Source organism: Terrapene carolina, unplaced genomic scaffold (assembly GCF_002925995.2).
Source record: "Terrapene carolina triunguis isolate 2854851 unplaced genomic scaffold, T_m_triunguis-2.0 Scaffold131, whole genome shotgun sequence".
Lineage (NCBI taxonomy): Eukaryota > Metazoa > Chordata > Testudines > Emydidae > Terrapene > Terrapene triunguis.
Genome location: NW_020664482.1, coordinates 10262434 through 10278454, shown reverse-complemented (window position 1 = coordinate 10278454; position 16021 = coordinate 10262434). Strand labels below are relative to the sequence as shown.

The 16021-nt window shown below is 42.3% G+C and overlaps 1 protein-coding gene and 1 non-coding gene across 3 annotated transcripts in view; both read right to left on the bottom strand.

Annotated features, from left to right (window-relative positions):
- MAMLD1 (mastermind like domain containing 1) overlaps positions 1-16021 on the bottom strand; it is a 94095-nt gene that overhangs the window by 15059 nt on the left and 63015 nt on the right. The window lies entirely within an intron of this gene.
- Positions 1850-1921, bottom strand: TRNAP-AGG. Its single transcript has one exon. It is a non-coding gene; the product is annotated as a tRNA-Pro (tRNA).

Here is a 16021-nt window from a genome sequence, read left to right as displayed (position 1 = left end):
AAAAAAAAAAAAAAAAAAAAAAAAAAAAAAAAAAAAAAAAGCAAACGGAGCTTCCTCGCCTCTGTAAGGTTTTAGCTGTGCATGTGTATGTGACAGAGAGCGAGCGAGCATGCACATGCAGTATACAAACAAATGTGAGGGGAAGAAAAGATAACATCTGTGCACATGAGGTCTCAGAGTCCTGCGTCACACATACTGCTAATCTGCAGTGAAATGCAGGCCTGATTAAGAGTTCAGCATGCAAGAAAAATACCATGTGCATTTAAGTAAGTCCCAATCTCCCCCTGCCCCCCAGCTGCCTTCTGTGAGGAACGATGACCAATGCAGGGGAAAGGAAGAAATATCGTGATTTCAGACTTTAGTAAGAACTGTAACCCTTAAATCGGCAGTCAAAAGCCTGAATTTTCAAATCAGTGTTCCTAATGGTAAGCTAGATAAGCCAAACCCACATTTAGGTGCCTAATCTTAAGTGCCTGGATTTTCAGGAGTGCTGAACACCCAGGTGTGCCAATGGGAGGGGCAGGTGCTCATCACCTGTGCAAAATCAGGCCACTTTTTAGGAACGTAATGGTAGATACCCAGAGGTAAAAATATAGGCCTTAGACTCTAAGTTGTTTTTTTAAGTCTCAAGACATTTATTTGCTATTACTGCCCTCCCAGTTCGCCTCTGGGTGATGGCAGCTGTTTTCTCCATCACCCGATGGGACATGTGTCTGTTCTGAACAACAGGAAGTTTGTGCCCATTGTAGATGATAGATTCTCCCCTATGTCTTCCAAACAATACAGGGAGGCTATGTCTGATGCAGTCCAGTGTGAAACTCCTGTGTGCCTTAGGACAGCAGGATGAGTTTGTGTCTTGCCTCTTTTAGAGAAGGCCACTTCTCTTTTTTGTGGGCTTTCCCCTCACTGAAAGAGCCTATGAAGGAGATTCCCCTAGAGTAGAATGACTCACCCACAAGATTATATCCAAATAGATTCTGACCGTCCCTGTTCAGCTGCATGAGGAGGGAGAGGCCAATGAGTTCCCCTCCCTTATCCCCTGCATACAGGCTGGCCATCATCTTCCTGGGAGAATAAACCTGTTCCTACTAAGTGCCATCCCCTCCCCCACCTCACTCATGCATACTGCACTGTTCTGACGTGTGCACCCTGTCGTGAAATATACAATCACAGAACTTTTTAAAGAGCAGTCATCGATGGTAGTTAGAGTTATTTTCTTTAGACACAAACAGGCTACATCACAGTTTGAGTTCCAGCTTCGTCTCCATGTTTACCAGGCTCCACAACATTTGTGGAATCCTATAATGTGCATAGAGACATCTAGTGGCTAAATACTATACTGCAAACAAACAGATTATTACACTACCCACGAGTCAGCCAGCATTCCTTCTAAGAACACCAGCTATATGATGGTCCCAACCTGTGCCCCAGTAACTAGTCTGTGGGTATCCAGGGCAGAATTTTGCCCTGAGAGAGAAGCAGAATATGACAGGATACTCCTTTGATTCTGGACTGTGGCACCTAGACACTACAGTGATGCATGCACTAGAAATACAGAGATAATCTCCTTATTCCTCTCAACAACACTGTGTGGTGGATACTGACTCTGTTGCTGAGGGAGAGTGGTGAAGTGACTTTCCCAAGGCTATGGAGGAAGGCAGGAGAGTCACAGCTATCTATCTAAGATATTTACATGCCCCCCCGTATCTGAACGCCACACTATCTTTAATGTGTTTGACCTCACATCACTCCTGTGAGGTAGGAAAGTGCTATCCATCCCCATTTTACAGATGGGGAACTGAGGCACAGAGAAGTTAAATGACTCACCCAAGGTCACACAGGAAGACAGTGGCAGAACAGGGAATTGAACCCAGGTTGCTAAAGTCCTAGTCTAGTGCCCTAACCACAGGACCATCCTGCCCCTGAAATGGAACTCAGCAGTCCTTGGCTCCCAGTCCCATAATCAGTGCTGCAGATCACGATACTCTCTAAAATTTACTTTGGGTTTATCTCGCATGCGAGAGTCCAGTTTCGTGGCTACAGACTCCACCTAACTGTTTTTGCTAGCGGACAGTGGGATTTCAGCTCTCTTGGTCCAGCGTGTACTGTGACTCAAACAGTGGACTCCTGCGGGTCTGAGCGCTCAAAGTAAGTGCATCTGTGCTGAATGCTTGTGTCTTCGGGCACCTTTTCACTCAACTGCGAACGTCGTCACAAGCTACAAATGCAGGCGAGGCTTCTGTTTGCCACGTTCATTAAGCAGACAGACAGTTCCAAGGGTAAATGATGAACGCGGCGATGTCTTAGGAACTACGCACACAGCCAGGAGTAACACACCGAGAGGGCTATTTATAATCCCCAGTTCCAAAGCACTAAAATAGCACTGCTTTTATTTTTAAATTTTAGACAGACTTGTGTCTGCAGATTTAAGCAACTCAGCTGGTGGGTTTAACCTGGTGCAGGTTTTTCATTCCACTGGGGTGGTCACTGGTGTGGGCTGGGAAGTTCATAGAAAGGGCTCAGCTCACAGGGTCTTTTATCCAGCGTGTTCCTGTGACCACAGTTACACTTCTTAGTCAAGCTCCTGGGATGAAGTGAGGGATGGGGTCGGAGGACATATTGATTCCTCTCTTCTCTGCAATAAGCAGAGAGGAGATCCCCCTTCTTCCCCACAGCTCCTCCCAGACTTCTGTGGTCAGTGCTCCCAAATCGGTTTCCATCTACTTTAACCAATGGTCAAGCTATTCCAAGGAATGCTCGTTGCCATGCAATAGAATATAAGGGACAAACTCTGCCCACGGATGCACACACCCTGAAATGCAGTGGAAGATAGGGGTGGGGCGGTGTGAGTGAGAGAGAGAGACGTGGCAGATTGCTGAATTCCTTAAAATTACTCTGTGTGAGCGCACGCGGGCGAGAGTGAGTGAGAGACTAAGAACGCCCATCCTGGATCAGACCAAAGGTCCATCTAGCCCAGTATCCGACAGTGGCTAATGCCAGGTGCCCCAGAGGGAATGAGCAGAACAGGTAATCATCAAGTGATTCATTCCTTGTCGCCCATTCCCAGCTTCTGGCAAACAGAGGCTAGGGACACTAGAGAGAAGGGGGGAAAGAGAGAGAGAGAGAGATGGCACAGGCATCAGAAGGAGTTAATGGGCCCTACAATAAAGTGATCCTTTTTGTTTGTATATCTTTAAGCAATGCACAGAAGTAGTCATTCTACAGAAGGAGTCAAACTAGTTTAGAACACCTGAAGTAAGAGCTTTTCCCAGCCTCAGAGGGCTAACTCTTTGCACAACTCTGTCACTGTCTGCATTTAATTCGGCTGCTTCCGTCAGTTATACCTCTTGTAAAGCAATTATGAAATATTCAGAGCAGGAGTGAGTCTTCATGTTCAGCCAACGCCGAGGAAGACTGGTTGTGCTGCAGTGTCACATCCTAAATCGTTAGGCATTTTGTTTTAATTGCAGGGTTATTTTTAAACAAGGAACTAGTTATTAACTCAGGACAAAACAGAACCTACCACTCCCCATCATTAAAAGAGCTATGATGGGATTCATGGCTGGCCAAATTCAGGCTCTCTTCATTCTGGTTGTGCAGACTGGCATGCAAAGGCAGCATTGATGTGGTGCCCTATGCTAGCTTCACACACCCAAGAGCTGGAGGAATCTGCACAAGATGCAGGAAGTCAGGTCTGGGAGTATCTCTGCTAGATTGTCCTGAGTCCAAACACTGCCCTGGATTCCTGCCTCCTCCCACAGAGGATATGGGAGAGCAAGAACTCAGTGGTTTTTGGAGATACCATTGTGGGGGTGCAGTGATTGCTCTCTCTGTCACCAGCCTCCTTTCTCACAAAGAGGTGACAAGCCCTGGATCTGGCCTGCAGTATGTAACCCGCTCTCATTAAAATTCAGGTTATATTTTCATTCACAAGATTTTTTATCTGTATTGAAAAAGGTTTCTGATTTCACCAGCACTAATCAGGACACCACAACAGATTTCCCCTCTGAGAGACGAGGCTCAACGTCTTTGTAGGGCTCGTGTGGAGCAGGTTTTCATTCCCCTCTCTCCCTGCCAGAGCCATTACAAAGCTGCATGTTGAACAGATTAAAAAAATAAATAAATAAATCACGGATCCACCTTACTTCTTAATAAACGTTCCCACAGACACAAATCCTCCTGCCCATCACAGTACTTGCTCCCAGACCCGCCCAACCCCACGACGGCCTCCCTTGCCCCACTACACTCTTGTGGAGTAAGAGAAATGTGTCAAAACACAGAACTGGTGCCCACTTCAAGCTCTGGTTTATACTAATGCAGACATCATAAAAATAAACTCCCAGCAAGTATTTCCTATATAAACAGATTAGCATACCTTAACCTCTTGATTGCTCGCTCATCACATGGCCATAGATTCACTGCATGCTGGTTCAATTCACCGGGGTGTTCTCACTCCCTTACGCTGTCACTAGGGCACTGAAGATCCAGTGACCTGAAGGAAGATATCTAGGAGACCCTAGGGAACAGTCACGAGCAAACCTGTGGATACCATAGTAATAAGTTGGGAGGCCCAATGTGCTACTGGGGGACAAAAGATCTGGGCTGAGAGGGGAAAAAGCACATCCACCAGAAAAATGAACCAGCCCTGGGTTATATCTTCCTTTCTCTCCTACCACTTCTACCCCAAGGACCATGTGAATCATTGGAATGGAGGAAAAAATATATACTAAATTCTATGAGCACAAGAGACATCCAGGAAAGTCGCCTCTGGCACTTGACACCAGCTGCAAAACTGGGTTAGCTTGACATTGCTGCTGGAAGTGAACGGACCCAAAAAAAGCAGACCGCCACTTGGATACCAGTCGAGCTAAAGCCGTCTGCAAGGCAGGATCCATCCACATGGGTGAATTGACAGATAACTGGAGTCCTACCAACAAAGCAGAGTGGCAGGTCCTTAAACAAGAAGCACCCAAGGAAGTAAGGAAACAAAAAAGTGGTTCCTCACCAAAGCAAGAGGTTTTGGCACCGTGGTGTGATGAGGCAAATGCCATTTCAGAGGCTTTGTCCGAGCAGATCACGATGGCTTGGTCCTACAAGAATTCTCTAATGGATCAGACAGTTTTTCTGATGATCCTCAGCTCAAGAATAGTGAGGTGATAAACACTTCTCAGGAAAAAGAAACCCAAGAACTTTTGGACTGTGTACCCCCCCCCAATCCTGGAGACACTGCAAACCATGCTGGTTCTGGAAGAGGAATCCCTCAGGGTCTCTCCAAGGTACTAATTCAGGGAGCACTTCACTGCACTGGAAATAATTTAGAGATTGTCTATACTACAGCATCCAGCATATGAGCTCTTGAGTAAAGAGCAGTCAGAGATACCACGATCCAGAGTAAAACTGGGCCGCTTCACAGGACGAAGTCATAGGACCCGGGGGATGGATTCTCTTTTGGATGCAGTACTGATAATTACGCTGCAGTTGACAAATGCTCTGTTGCATCTTCCAGAGTCTTTCCTCTGGCAGGTATCAAATTGTTATTTTTTCCAAATGGGCCAACTTCTGTGACATGAGCTCTTTTGGCTTGGTCACCTCTAACCCTGACTCAGAGGATACTGTTAGAAGCCATGGGGCTTCTAGATAGATTTACAGAAGTGAAGGTGCCTGATTCAAAAAGAAAGGGGGATTGCTACTCATCTCCTCTTTCTGAAGAAGCCACCATGACTGTCATAATTCTAAAGAAGAGTTGGCATCCAGCATCCAAGATCGTTATAGAAGAATATCATATTAAAGTGAAGTTTCCCCTAAGGTGAATCTCAGTCCCACGTGGGTGCAGTTTGTAACGGTAGACCCCAGGAAGTCAGAGAAAGCAATGGGATAGAGAGAATGTGAGGCAAGCGGTGCCTGTCATTTCTGCCTGGGAAAGATCACAATCCCATCATCTTCAAAGCAGCTTGGAGAATGTAAACGGTGCAAAAGTTAAACTAAATCAGGGATGTGTGAAATCCCCATTGCATCCTCCCACCCCAAACACACACAATCTGAGAATTAGGATTTAAGGCCAAGATTTTCAAAACTGACCAGTGATTTTAGGGGCCCAGCTGAGACCCTCTAACTGGGCCTATTTTCCAGAAGGCCGTTGTTCAGCACTTTCTGAAAGCGAAACCCCTTTAAAAAATCTCTGTCAACGGCACCCAAAAATCACTGGTCACTTGGCCGCAGCTTGTAACCGCTAAAGGACAGTGAGGAAAGACTGGCCTTCAGCCACTCGGCAACAACAAAACACCGCAACAACACCTCCTGCACCAAACACACACACCCCAAAAACAAACAAAAAAAACCCCCACCCAAACAAAAAAAACAGTGCAACTAAAATTACTGGGTTTTACTGAAGGGTTTGTTGTTTGTTTGTTGTTTAAAAGGCTTTACTTTCCTTCTAGGGTGACCAGACAGCAAATGTGAAAAATCGGGACAGGAGATGGGGGGTAATAGGAGCCTATATAAGAAAAAGACCCAAAAATCGGGACTGTCCCTATAAAATCAGGACATCTGGTCACCCTATTTCCTTCCCCTTTGTTGCTGCTCTTTAGGGAAGGGTATAAAAGCTGCTAAAAATTAGTCAGACAATTCAGATACTTCTTCCCGACTTGGCGAGGTTTCCGTTCTGCTAGAGTGATGGTGGGTGTGGGGGTCAGATAGGAGGAGGGGGAAAGGACACAGGGGAGGGGGGGGAAGGGAAAAATGAACAGCTGCAAACCAATTAAGCCTGACTCTCTGACTGCCTGCTTTGGACAGTGAGGCAATCTAATTCAGCCTGGTGCCTCTCTTCCTTCAGCCGTCTGGTGCCTGCCTGCCTGGGATTCAGGAAAGGGGCTGTCTGCCTGCCCACTTCGTCTCGCAAGCCAAAGGGGCCCTTCCCAGCCACAGTTTCCAAAGGAAAGAGCTCTTGGCTGGCGGTGCCTCTTCTTTTCTGAGAAAAACATGCACTAGATGTAGTGGCAGCAGCTTTCTAGCCCTCTCCTGCCCTTCCTCAACAACTAAACCAAAGTGGAGTTTGAGTAAGAAGACAACCCGCCCGGATCCTCTGCTCAGCACTTGCCTCACAGCACAATGAATCAATGATCATTATGATGGTAACCGTATCTTTCACCAGCAAGATTTCAGAGAGAGATAGAATATCATGTTTTCTGCTCATTTCCTTCCCGTCATCCCAATCATGAATTGCTGTTAAAAATACACGTTCAAGCCTGTAATGTATTTGCAAACATGTGTACCAGTTTCCCAGACGAGTAGCTGTTTGTTTTCGAGCAGTAAAGGCGTGGAAGAACAGTGTTACAGGAGAGGATCTAGTGTAATTGGGGTAGAAATGCACACAGAGAATTTACAGAAGGTCACTTAAGTTTTCATGCCTCTACTACTCTGAATTACTTTAATTCCTTCTTTTTTGCTAAAGCTCTTAGGTTACACCATGGGCATGGAAAGGCTCCCTATATTTCCCTCAGAATCCAGATTTTCAGACACAAAGGTCTGGTTTGGAAAGGGTTATTGTAGTGGTCATGATTTTAAAAATATCTGCTCCCAGTTAGAAGGCAAAAAACAGCTTTGTGAGCAGGGTACAAAACAACTTTACCATTTAGTTACACTTTACAGTAATCTAGAAAGCAATTATGTAATTGTCCCTAAAACGTTTAATTAAGAGAGAGATAGGGGGCAAGGATTTGTACTCTAGAGACAAGATCTTTTTTACAGTGGCATCTGGACATCATCATTCTTTCAGAAGCCCCTAGGTAACCCTCAGTATTGTTCACACTTGTACGTAAACAAAACAAGAAGTCATGGAGAGAGTTAAATTACTGCCCATAGTGTAACAACATTTCTTGCTTAAAGAGAGTCCATGCAGATTCCGGGAAGACTCCAACATGTTAAAACTGACACTGTTTTACACACTGTGGAAAGCTAGAATGGGTAAAGCAGGTACAATGTGGACTGTCCCTCTGACTTCATTTCACACAGGAACTCTAATTCAGGACACTTGCTCATTTTTAAATTAAAACCCCAGCCTGTCAGCATGTACATCAGAAAAAAAAAAAAAGCTCACACGCAGAGGTGGCTGTCCAAAGGATTTTCCCTACTCCACCCCTCTGCAAATGATTTTGATGAAAACAAAATTCAAGTTTTTCTTTCAATAATTGGGATTTTCCAGAAAAAACAAAAGTGGAAATTTTCCAGTTTAAAATAGATTTTTCAGGTTTTTTGGGGAAAAAAAAAAAAGACTACATTCAATGAAAGCAGAAATTTCCCTTTAAAAAAATAAAGCAAACAACAACATGTACAGAAAATTGTTGACTGGCTCTACTCACATTTTTTCAGAACGCCAGTCAGTACATAATGATAACATCATTCTCTCTCTCTGCTCATGCTAATCTTAAGTACTCTTAAACCATTAAATACACAATATTCTCCGATAACGGAGTGCCATTCACGTTTCAGCAACAATAGGTCAGTTCAATGATATGTGAATCTCTGTTGAGAGCAGGGAATGTATCTCTCTCTGTTGTCTGTGAAGCATCTAGCACACTTTTGGGAGCAGTTTAATCATAAAACAATTATCACATCAAGGGCCACACACCGCATTCCTTGTGCACTCAGAACTCCCAGTGACATCAGTGGAAATTTGGGGTGCATGAGGAAGACAAGATCAGGCACCAAATTGCCAAGGACATTATATATTTCACACACACACACACACACACACACACACACACACACACTTCAGAAAACCAGAAGCACTTCATGGTACCAAGACCTGACCTCAAAATAAAGAGACATTAAAGTCAACTGCATCCTTTAACTAAGCCATTATATGGTAAAGTAAGACTTTCACCAGAAACTTCAAGAGGTTTACAATTTTTTTCCTTACATATTTTAAAATGATTTCTTCCTCATTTGAAGCATAGGTAATGATCCAGTTTTAGCTGAAGAAGATGGAAACACGGTGCTTACATAAAACACGCAAACTTAATTATTTACTTCATTTTCTCCTGAGCTTCTGGTCAGTTAGCAGGTTCTATACCGGAATAAATAATGAGATCTAAAGACAGACACGGATATCAAACCAACACTGAAAATTCACAAGTGGATTATGTAGCCTCACTAGTACCATGGCAGGACTTCGGTTCTACAGATCCTAGAGAAATTCTGTTCCGAATCTCAGTCAAAGTAATCTGAATGGTTGGTCAGCCCATGGTTACTGCTCTGCCTTCAGCACTGATGCCCCCCCATGAGGACGGGGCTGGAAAGAGTACTATTGTCAACAAACTGAAGAGGAAAAATACAGCAGGAACAGCTTAATTCCAGATGTAAATGAGCTCAGCAGGGAATCTAAACAGTCAAGTCAATTGCCAGAATCTGCACTTTTCAACCTCATTCTGCTCCTTTGATCAGAATGAATTCTGAGCTATAGCGATTAATGGAGTAATAGAGGAAGTCACGGGACATCTCTTGGGAAAAGGGGGCAAAACAAGTAACTCATCCTTGTTATGCAATTTTTCTGTTCACCACCACATTTCCCTACCGAAAACTGAATAAAGCTATTTCAAAAAGGAACACATGCTGATTTAACAAAGAAAGGATCACCAAAAACAGACGTGTGAAATAAAAAGAATAGATTTAAGATCATTCACTGTTTAAAACAAACCCCACTATAGTCATGGTAAGGGAAAATAACCTATCCAAATGTAAGTGCCTTGTAAATTAGAGAGCAAGAGCATATACTTAATATTGTGTTCGTCAACAGGAAATATTAGAATTCAACACACTCAGTATTCAAGGCGAGACTTCCAAAAGTCCTCAGTCTTTAAGTACCAACTAAAATTGATTTGTTTATGTTGGGGATATTAATGCTGTCCCCCGATAGTATGTCCTTTCTGGAAATGGAAGAAAAGTATTAACATTAGGGGGCTGCAATTCCAAAAAGAGGAATCCTTTTAAGGATTTCTTCTCATTTGCTGTTGTCACTGTTGTGGATGAAATGGCAGATCAGGGTCAGTTTCCCTCCCCTGCCCCCCCTTGCAAGGGGCAGGTTTTGCCTCCTTTATGCCTGATTCTCCCTAAAACCCAACCCCCTACGGAATAAAAATAACCAGTGAAACAAATTACACTGTGAATGTGCTCAAAGTCACAGAAATTTAAAGAATAATTATTAAACTTGCATAAAAAAGGCTATTAAAAGCCAAGTCTGAACGGATGTGAAACACAACATCAAAGTTCTTACCATTAAAAAAAAATTATTGGATGAATATGACATTTGCCAACCATCACTCTGCTGCTATGCCGCATCCCTTTTCTCTACCCTTTTGTCAGTTTAGACCTTGATCCTGTAAAGACTTACACATGTGATTCACTTTACACATCTGCATAGTCCAGTATAAGTCATGGGACTACTCCCAGTGTGTGAAGTTAAGCATGTTCTTAAGTCTTTGCAGGATCACGACCTTCAATAGTAAAGTCTTCAGGCAGGGACCATCTCGTATACATTTGTACAAGTGGGGGGCTCCTGATTCCCTCTTAGGGAATACTACAGTGTAAACAATAAAAATAAATACGTAACATCTATTCATCAGGCTTTTCTCTGTCTTTAGTGTCTCATTTTCATTCCCGGTAATCATTGGCATCAGAAATGTTAAAGCATGGCACTGGATTTTAAAGATAAGACTATCTATGCTAAAGAAATTCAACTCACTTGGACCTCAAACAGTTAAATGGTAGGACAAGCCTAATTTTTTTTAAGTGGCCAAGAGAGATTCTTAGAATGACATAGCAATATGGTAATATGTTCCCCCTGAATACAGCATAAAAAATTAAACTTCAGCATGTACATGTCCTAGAGTGATTAGCCTTCAAAGTCCTAAGAGGCTGCTACATTTTGATTGTGAATTTCTATCAATGATTAGTGTATGATACTTGAAATAGACCTAAGTACTTGAAACAGAAATATTGCAAAGCCAAAGAGAGCAGGCTGATTTGCTTCCTAAATGGGCAGAATTTTTGAAGACAGCTCGTAATAGTGTTTTGCTTTCTCACATTAATGTTAACAGCTTTGAAGCGACTGCTCCTAATTTGTATTTAAGACCCTTTACCTTTTTCTCTAAGCCATTTTCATAGACCAGCATTTGTTCCAGGAGCATATTTGCCACACAGAGCAGACCTGTAATGGCAGTTAATTTGCACCATTTTGCTTGCTCCTGTATTAATCAGAAAACTCTGAATCATCCCAGTGTTTCCAGATACACAGATGTACGAGAGAAACCAATGAAGCCAGTTCAGTTCTCTCTCCATTCAGAAGCAGAGACAATATCAGTTCCTGTTTACAGCCACTTGTCTGTTTTCCCCCACCCACGCACTGAAATTTCTCCAAAATGCCCAGAGAAAAAAAGAGAAAGAAACTGAGTTCATTTTACCAGGAAAGTTATTTCTAGGTATTGCATCTGAAACAGAACAGGTTTGCACTTTTGTTGTTGTTGTTGTTGAGCACTTATTTCACCGAGGCCGAAAACTACCGAAGTGGCATAACCAGAAGGACCAAGTAGCTGACTGTATTTTCCCCACCCTCCAAACCTGCCTTCATATTTTACTTACAGTACACAGTTTACCAACCCTCAAAATGATTTTTTTTCCTGTTTACGTGACATCAGTTTTTGATTCTTTCTTTAAATACTTTTGCCTTGTAAAATAGACACACAGCAGAGAGTGGGGTCTGAGTAATCAATATGACCACAGAAATCATGTTTTCAAAATACTCTGGCAAAGGATTTTCAAAAGTGACTCATGATTTTGGGTGCCCAACATGAGACACATTGAAGTTTGCTGACAGTCAGGCCCCTTTAGGGCGCCCCAAAAATCCCTACTTTTGGAAATCCTTCGCCTGTATTTTTTTTTTTTTTTAATTTTCCTCAAATGTGGCAAGAATCGGAGGTTAGAGGTAGTGAAGTCAATGAGAATTTTCAGTACGGGAGGAAAATGGGATCAGGCCCACATTGGGTAATGGAAAATACTTCTTGGCATTCATGAGTACAACCCACACACACCTTTTTAATATGGGAGTTATGGTTGTATGAACTTACAAGTGAAAACACAAGTAGCAGCCCTCGGCCGTCGGCTAAATCACTATTCATGGTCTTCTTTTTATAAATGAGACACAGGCAGACTGTGCATTCAGATAACTTCATTGTGATGCCCTCTAGGCACCAACTAATGAGAAAGGGTCCCTCTGTATTCCCATTTGAAACTCAAATGTTCAGAGTGTTTAAGTTCCTTCAAAGATAAGGGCACAGTCAAGAAAAAGTTACAAACCTTTGTCAAGTTGTTTACAAATTAACTGGCTAACCAATAGGTCTCAAAATCTAATTGTAAAATGAGAAATCATTATTGAACGGGCATGTTTCTAGTGAGAGCCAATACAGATCTGTTTCTGGCTCTACGCTAGTTAACATTTTTATCAATGACCCAGAAGAATAAAATGTAAAAAAAAAAAAAAAAAAAAGTTTGCAGATGACCAAAATTGTGAGAGAGTGGTAAATAATGAAGAGGACAGGTCATTGATACAGAATGACCTGAATCACTTGGTACACTGGATCCAAGCGAAAAAATATGTGTTTTAATACAGCTAAATATAAATGTATACATCTAAGAACAATTCAGGTCATACTTACAGGTTTGGAGGACTCTACTCTGGGAAGCAGGGACTTTGAAAAAGATTTGGGGGTCATGGTGGAAAAATCAGCTGAACATGAGTTCCCAGTGGATGCTGCAGCCAAAAGAGCTAATGTGATCCTAGGATCCATAAACAGGGGTATCTTTCTTGAGTACAAGTGGGGATGTTATTTTACCTCTGTATTTGGCACTGGTGCAACTGCTGAAGGAATATTGTGTCCAGTTCTGCTGTCCACAATTCAAGAAGGGTGTTGAAAAATTGGAGAGGGTTCAGGAAAGAGCCGTAAGTATGATTAAAGGATTAGAAAACCTGCCTTGTAGTGATAGACTCAATCTATTTAAGTTAACAAGGAGAAGGTTTAAAGGGTGACTAGATCGCAGTTTAGAAGTACCTACATGGGGAACAAATATTCAAAAATGGGCTCTTCAATTTAGCAGAGAAAGGTATAAAAGATGATCCAATGGCTGGAAGTAGAAGCTAGACAAATTCATACCGGAAATAAGATGTACATTTTTATCAGCAAGGGCAATTAACCATTGGAACAATTTACAAGGTCATGGTACATACTCCATCACTGGCAATTTTAAAATGAAGATTGGATGTTTTTCTTAAAGATCTGCTCTAGGAATTATGTTGGGCAAGTTCTCCTGTAGAGCACAGGCCATAGGTCAGACTAGACCACCACAGTGGTCCCTTCTGGCCTGGGAATCTATGAACCCATGAAAGGTTTCTATGGTCAGCTGCTTTTTGTGCCAATAAAAATCAAAAGGCTTAAAAATGTTTTAAATGAAAATCTGTAGTTCAGGCCCAATCTTGTAACTGTACATGCAAGTACTGCCATTTTACTCAATGGGGCTCCTGGAAGGAAAAGTTACTCATCAAGGTTTACAGGATGGGATCTTAGTCCAAGAGTCCTTTTGGTAAGAAATTAAAAATAAAAAAAAAAAAAAACACCAACAACCCACCCATATGCACATTCCCTGGCAAGATTCTCATACCGTTACTTGAGGTGCATCCCCACTGAAATCAGTGGGGCTTCCTGGAGAGTAGGGTATTACTACGTGTGAGAAAGGGTGGCAGAATCTGGCTCCACTTAAAGCTAATGAGACACTCTTTAACATGATCATGTCACTTTCCTTACACATTTGAGAGAGGGTTTCCCGCCGCCTCCCCTTCTACTTCTGTTAAACAAAGGGAAACAACAGTGCATTTGTTGCTTAAAGCAACATGAAGGGACTGACTTAAAACCACAAAAGCAAGATTTATTTCAGTGCTAAGGCAGAGAACTTTGCGTGATGTGCAATGTCCTCCGCTCACCATGCAAGTACTGTGGTATTGCTGAGGTCTATGAACATTTGTGGTACAAAGCTGTAGTACATTTCATGTGCTGCAATTCCTAGGTACAAGGCAGTTAATTAAAGACAGAGTGTTAGGGTAAAATTCCAGGCTTGTTTCTGAATTTCTTTCGATTACTGGCTTACGCTCTCCTCCTGAATATATGCAGCCCACAAACATGCTCTCTCTCTCCCCCCATCTCCAACAGCAGTTTTAAAATACTACTTGTCTGAATGTGCACACATTTTACACATCATCATCTTGTCATGTGGGGAATAGACAAGAAAGATATTTTGCATAATATCCCCCTGACACCCCTCACTGTTCTTTACTATAAACCCTAGGATTCTTTTCTATTTCTGCAGCTTGAGTGAACGCACATTTATTTTTGTAGGGTTGCTCATGCCATAAGTGCCAAACGAACTGCGCTGCTGGCATGGACTTTTTCTGTATTGTTAAGGGGAACATAAATTTAAGAAGGTGAGAGCGTGATGGATCAAGGAAAGAGTTTCAGCTTTGACAGAGTTTCCTAGCAATTTTCAGAAAAAAATAAGGGGGTGATAATGGGATGGGGCAGTAAAGTTAGTTTAGTTACTGGTCTTCCATTTACAGCAGGAGATGGTTTATTGGTAACTACTTTCCTGCATGGATTGTTCCTTTGAGGTTGATACACTATGAAGAGTTTTTAAGATATTGTCAGGTCCACAAACTGAAGAAGTTTAAAGATTTGACTACAAAGGCTCATTTTACAATCCAGAAAACTCTGGTACAAGAAGAGGGTGCCCACAATTTAAACACAAAGAAAAATAATGATATAAAAATAATCAGATTTGAATGAAAACTAGTTTTTGTAATTTAATTCCTAACTCTTGCATTTTGAATTGTTGCATTAACTGCGGGACCCCTCAATGGACGTTAAGTGGCCAAGTCCACCACAGGTCTTCAAGAGTTTCTCTCTGAGTTTCTAAAACGTATTTAACATTTGCTTTGGGGAGTGGATGGAGGAAGACCAATCTATAACAGTTTCGTGAAGGCTCCTTTGAGACTGCTGAAAGGAGGGGGGGAAAAACACACCCTACAAGTTTGAGAAAAACCATTCCAATTGCACAAATAAATGTAAAAGCAGAAATGACCATTCAAGAAGATATTTTCACATCTGTGAGGAAAGTATGTGGCGAGGTCAAACTCCAGGCTCAGACTTATTGCTTTCTGTAATCCTGATTCATCACCAGCATCCTTTATTCACCATTCAAAGGCACTTAATTAGCTGAAGGGCTTGTTGCTTTGCCTTTAGAAGCTCTCCACACCCTCAAAGGCCTGGGCTCCGGCATTGTACTATCACTAGCAATACCCTTTGAAATCAAATCTGTTTTTCTTCTCCACGGTACTAGGAAAGAAGTAATATTTAAAAAAAAAACAACAACAACAACAACACTTTTCTAACCATCAAAAACAAACCAACCAACCCACCCACTCAAAACAAAACCCTACTGGAACTTCTTTCAAAGTGGCACTGAAGAAACTAAATCTGACACTTTTAAAAAATGTTCACAGAAGACACAGATGAAATCTGGCCAGCAGTTTTTGGTCTGATCAACTAAAGGTTTATTCATGCATGACAGCTTGGACGCTCTCTCTGCCAGACATGTCTTCATGCAACATCTAGGCGTTTAAAACACTGGGTATTTCCCCCTGAAGTCACAACAAGATTTGGACGTACTTAGATTCAAGGAGCCTGATTCTCCATTGCTTTTCAGAATGCTTATCCATTTACGCCAGACCAGCTACCCAGCCAGAATAGTAGCATTTTGCACCCACTATAGGCTGACTTTCCACTGGTGTAAATGACCACACATGGTGCAGGGCACCAGGAGACTCAGGCCCAGGGTATTCAAATGTTTATGCCTATATAGATAAAAGGTAAATGAATAGAATGTGATGGAGAATATAACAGGGCACCTTTAACACGAAAGCACT